The sequence below is a fragment of the Egretta garzetta genome, unplaced genomic scaffold, assembly GCF_000687185.1.
Source record: "Egretta garzetta isolate BGI_Z169 unplaced genomic scaffold, ASM68718v1 scaffold557, whole genome shotgun sequence".
Lineage (NCBI taxonomy): Eukaryota > Metazoa > Chordata > Aves > Pelecaniformes > Ardeidae > Egretta > Egretta garzetta.
The window spans coordinates 922,317-928,431 of record NW_009260264.1 but is presented as its reverse complement, the minus strand read 5'-3'; positions in this window follow the sequence as shown (position 1 = coordinate 928,431).

The following is a 6,115-nucleotide window of genomic DNA, read 5'->3' as shown; positions in this document are numbered from 1 at the left end:
CTTTCCCATCAAATCCCACTCTGACTCCCTTCCAGGCTCCTCCTTCAACTGCCAGTAGTACTTTTCATTCCCAATATGGCTTCTCACATGCACCTTTCACACACAAAATGCATTTCCAAAGAGCCCATCCACAAAATCATTCTCCTTTGTCTTTCCACATCTTTCCCCCAGACCAATGTGAGCTTTTATGCCTATGAAAATGCCTGACTGAGAATGGGAAGCTCCTGCATTGTTCATATATCTCTCCACTTCCATTCTTCCCCCACATAACAAAGCTATTCCTTTCCTCACATGGTGTTACGCAAAGTGGCTATTCGTCACTCTCTTGTATTATATGCTTTGCTCCTAACTCTGTTTGGTCATTATTGACAGGTACAATGGCAAGGACTGTCTTTTCCTGCTTAGAAAATCCTATTATATTGTGATGATTGCTGGAAACGGTAGTTAAGGATAATAATTAATGGGGTTTTATTCGTTGAGACATTTAGATGTCATCTTTTGCAGTTTATGTCCTATAAAGCAGTTACAACAATTGGAGAATATAGGCAAGAGATTCTACTTCAAGAACATTTGCCAGCATGTCATATGGTTGTATTAGAAGAAATCCAGCAAAATTCTTGAATGCTTTATCTGCTTTCAATATCATAGGCATTGTCATCATACTTGCAAAGAATGTGAAGCAAAATTAAGATCAAGTGAGAAAGAAGGTTTAATTCTTTTCAGTAGGCAACCTTCAAATTTAAAATAAATCCTCAATTTATTTTCCATGTTGAATGGTATTCTTCTTTGAAACCTTTGAACAATATAATGAAAATCATGGATTTTAATAACGGATTAAAACCTGAGTATTATTCAAGGAAATACTCTCTATCTATGGTTTGTAATTAAATTTGATTCTTCATTTTTTACCTTACGTATCTTTCATGCTAATTTTAAATCCCCCATTTCTGAGGAATTTCTGCTTTAGCTGTAGCAGAGTATTGTTTATTCACCTAAGTGGAATTGATTTGGATTGACTGTTTGTATGAAAACAAATATAACTCCTTTCAGTTTCCAACTTTTTTACTTAATAATCAAATAATTATGGATAACGTTGATAGTTTAAAATACATTGAAATATTGAGAATCTAAAAGCAGGCACAGCTGGGGGTGGATTTGTTTGTTTATCTGGTGTTTGGGTTTTTGATTTTTTTTCCATCTAGTACTAGGGTTTGGCCAGAGCCTGGTGAGGGTAGTGTAAGAGTGCTGCTAGAGCAACTGCACCCTGGGGCAGGGGAGACGGCCCGCGTGATGTTTTCACCCTGGAAAGGGGAAAGTTCCCGTTGTGAAAAAGGAGAGTTTACAGGGTGGAAGGCAGGGGAGTATTTAAAAGCACTTTCACTCTTCCTCTACAAAAAAAACCAGACCAGCAGCTGGGCTCTTTAAAAGCATTTTCACACATTCTGCTTGTGGTGAGCTGTGGCCTACATTTCTCACAGGCAGGAGAACGTGTGAAAGTGTTTGCAAATAGCTTGGCTGCCTGCAAGAGAGGAGAGCAGAGGGCCTGTTTGAAATCCTGCCACATGAGGTTGTTATGGCTCTAACTGCAGCTTGAAACAAAAGCCTGGTGCAGAAATTGTTGGATTGGATCGCTTTGGCACATGTTATGTGGGAATTTAGATAAGGGTATTGACAATGGTCCCTTTCTTGCTCTGAAGTGTATGGCTGCAGACGATCTATAGGAGGAATATCCTAGTAGAACCTGTTTACTTACCCAGAAGAGAGATTTTGATGGATTTTTACTATGTAACAGTACATTATGGCAGTAAGGATTGTCCTGAAGGAAGCCATAGAATAAATTCCTGGTTTTAATCAACTTTGCCACTGCTTGAGCATTTTCTGTCAAGAGCTGCAAGTGCTCAGCCTCTAGCAAAAAAATGCACTTTGGCTCAGGCTCACCTCATAGGGTTGCTGCCAAAATGGGCAGTGCTTCTCTTCTGCCCGCTGTAGAGATCATGAAGCACTGTGGCCCTCTGGAACAGCTTGCTGGCCTAGCTAGGTATCAGACTCATAAGGGGGAGATAAACAAAAAAAAATCAAACTTTTCTGAGTGGTAACTTGCTAGTGCCAGCACAAAGGAGGAAGCAAGCCAGGCTTAAATAACTGTGAATGAATGACACCCTAATCCATTAGCAGTTGTGAGCTTAATTAAGCCCTTGCATTACTGTGCTGATTAAGTGCTTTTGAAGATTTTTCTCTTAAATAAATGTTTGCTTATGTAGGCCAGCGTCCTCACCTATTTCAAACAAGGACCCCAAAGCATATTCAAGTGAGGAGGGTCACTTACCAGCAATTACCTGTGTAAGTGGAATCAAGTGTTGATGGTGGGATTCACTGCCACTGTTTGTCAGAGCTGGAGCTTGCTGAACCTTAAATCCAAACACATTTTCTTTTTCAACTTAGTCCCTTTTTCAGCCTTCCTCTGTGAGTTGACAATATTTTTTCTAGTGTATTTAGCTTTTAAATTAGCCAATTAGCTTTTAAATAAACTCCAGATTGTCTCAAAAGCAAAGGTGTCTTGCAGCTGTACAAAGGGAAGAGTGCAGGATGCCACAGGCCCCTCTGTTTGTTTTTCTCCTGCAAGGGGTCCTGGAATTTCTCCTGTGAGCCTGTTTCCTGTTCCAGCTCTTGTGTTCATCAAAGACCTTCATTGCTGCACTTTCTACCAGCCACTTAGGTCTTGCTTTTTTTTTAAAACAGCTAGAAAGCTTAGTCAGAAACATGGTCTGAAAACAAATGTCAGACAAGTTTATTTCATTCAAATTTTAATTGCTGGAAGGAAAAAGCCATTGTATTTGGGCCAGGGTGATATTTTGAATTTGCCAGAAATAATTTCTGATGGACAGGTTTTAGAAGCTTAGGAAAATAAATACTGCAAGCACTATGTTGTTTTCTGTATTGTCAAATAGTGAAAATAATAACCTCATAACCTCTTTTATGTTTTAATAAAAATTCTTAATTTAGCATACTATGCTCTAAAAATCTAGAGAGACCCTACTGAGCGCATCTCACCACTCTCCATGCTAAGCGTACATCGCAAGGTCTGGCATTGCCTAGGAGGACTACCCAGATAAAATTACACTCATGTTGATGAGTACAAAGCCTTTTATCCTCAGGGACTTTGCAGAGTTCTCAGAGAAATCACCAAGAAGCTGCACAATATCACATCGAAAACAAGGTGCCATTCTGCTAAATAATGGGTCCTTTCATTCCTTTTACAGATACAGTGAAGATGATAAAAATCTTATAGATCAGCTTTTTCTCTCAAGACTTTATTCTGTAGAGAAGAAACAATGTCTTTGGTTTGGTGTAAATTGGCTTATTTGAAGGAAGTAGTTGCTTAATGTTACACAGTTCTGCTCATAATAAATACCAGTTTCATGTAACGTACTTTTTGGGTTTTCCTCTTCTCTCTCTTCTCAGCATGTTTTGGTTTATTTTCTTCCCTTCAGTGCAGTATAGCTCTTAGTGCTGAAGAATTAAATTTGTCTATTGTACTTAGACGCTGGCAATACTTTGTGTAGCAAGCAAAACGGCATATGCTGGAACGTTTGTGTTCTATACCAGAAGGAAAGAGGACAAGGATGTTTAAATGATTTTGCACAGTTAAGCAGCTATTCAGTCTCTGAGCTGACTCCTTGTTTAGGGCCTGTTTTAAGAGTACTAAGCTAGAAGTTCATTAGGGTTTTGTCACACTGCAGTTACTGTGCTGAACCAACTTTTAATAGGCCCGTTTTACATAAAAGTCCACTTTGCCAGGGATAGCAAAAGCACGTGCCACATTCATAACAAGCAAGAAGATACAATATTTTGGAACAGTTTATGGTCTGCACACAATCCAAGGCTAGTAGATGTTGAGAAAAAACTGGATGGCACGTGCTCTCTACAAACAGCATGGCACACAAACTTCCATGAAATATGTCAGGAAAGCGGAAGCAGACACTTCCCCTAAACACAGTGATGGTGTTCACATGGAAATCAAATGTACAACTACTGAAAAGTTTGGGCCTCACTGTCCGTTGATGAAGCCTGTCTTCTGTGGGTTTGGGTTTTTTTTTTTTTGTTTGCTTTTATACTATGCCTATGGTTAGTACCCTTCTTTTAAACCAGCTTCTTTGGGCATCTTTACTGGGGCACAAAGAGTTTCTGCAAGCAGGATATGTGGAATATAAAAGTATAAAGTAACTATTAATTGGTTACTACACAAAAAAGACATACCTGAATACTCACCACCCTGATGAGGCACTTGGAGAGTCTTTCCTAGCAAGCCAGCCACCAGGCAGAAGGAGAAGGGTTAGATGAACTAGCCTCCCTGGTTTTTTGTCCTTTAAGACTTTATACCTTTCCAAATTGCGGTTTGCCCTCTTGAGTTCTTGAGCTACTAAGAACCCCTATCTCAATGGGACCTTTAATTTTACACTTTTTACCTTTCTACAGACTTTTTCCACAGCAATTTCTCAGGGGTGCACAACTGTGCATATCAGAGCTGATGCCTGGTGTACAGGCAGGTAAGCCTTGGGCAGCCTTCAGCTGGGGCTACAGGGAGAGAGGGTTACACAACCACAGAGAAGTCAACCTCCTTTGTGAAAATAATGTAACTATCACAGGTGTACTGGGATACCCAGGAAAACTTGTATGGTGACATGTCTTAGCTACTCTCCCTTCATCTGACATCTGCTCTCAAGATAACAGCAACAAACTGCACCAAGGTTAGTCATGCCACATCTGAGGGAAGCCACTACATCCATGTGATGTCGAGGAGATTGCTGCATGTGACAGAGGACCTTTTGCATCAGACTCTCAGAGGTCGCTCTTGTGGTCAGTGTTACCTCCTGGGGTTACAACCTGGCTACTTAACTTTGCTTTAATTGTAATTTTGTTCAGGCTTCCTATTACTTTCCTGTAATAAATGTATGGTTATATAAAAATTATCGTCTCCTTTGTTTCTAAACTTATTTCCATAGTTTGCAAGAGGCGATAATCTTATTAGCTAATGGTGTGGATCTAAGTTCATGAATTACTATGATACTGTTACCAAAAAAAGGCTTTTTGTGGACCTAAGCCGTAATAGCACTAAATTTGTGCATATCAAAGGAAAAATAAGTGCGGCTTACGGGCAAACTGTCCTTTAGAAGGCCTTTAAAAGCATTTTTCTGTATTTCAAAGGATTTATGGCCAAATAATTATTTAAACCTGTGAGGTGTCAGGCTTCACATAATACTCCTTCATTTGAGAAATAACGGGGCGTATGTTTTGGCAAGGTTGTTATTTGTTATTTACAATTTCTCCTGCTTTGCTCCATCAACAACCTGGTCAAGTGTGCAGCTGGGCTACAAGCCTTCATTAATGAGGTAGTAATGATGTTGCAATTTCTTAAATATAACTTAAAAATTTTAAAACAATGTAAACTTTACGGTAACTGACTCTCCCAAAAGCACCAGCTACAAAAAGATAGGGAAGACTCACAACATATTCTGTACCCTGTTACTTGATTTGATAAAATCAGAGCCAACTGGCTTTCATTGTGCTGTGATTTACAGGTGTCTTGGAATTTTCCTGGTGGCTGGGTGTGTGTTCTAGGGGTGGAATCAAGACAGATGCTGGATTTTTTAGCATCAGAAGGTTTACAGGACCTAGTTAAACTTCTAAGCTTCTTAAGATTTGTCAAAGAAATATGAAAAAGTGCCTTGTAGTTCACAGAAGTTCTATGAGAAAGCAGGTGGTGGGGTGTTAGTAGTTGCGCTGCATGATGCAGAGAGGAATATTTAAATGCATACTGATTATTTTGCATTATTACTTTATGCAAAAGGGAGACAAAAGGAGCTGGACAAAACCTCATGTGCTCTCGTGGCCAGACCCTCATCATTTTTCTACCTGGGAAGATAAGCTCCTGCTGATTAACAAAGAGCGCGCTAAGAACCGTAAGTACTGCTGTTTTGTAGTATTTGTGCACAATTTAATGAGCTAACCTATATTGATCATGCATTCCATACGAGTTGGTTAAAGAATTCTTTTTTAATTGAAGCAGAAGCCAAATACATTGAATTGTGGGGTAACCTGTTAAAAAAATAGGGAA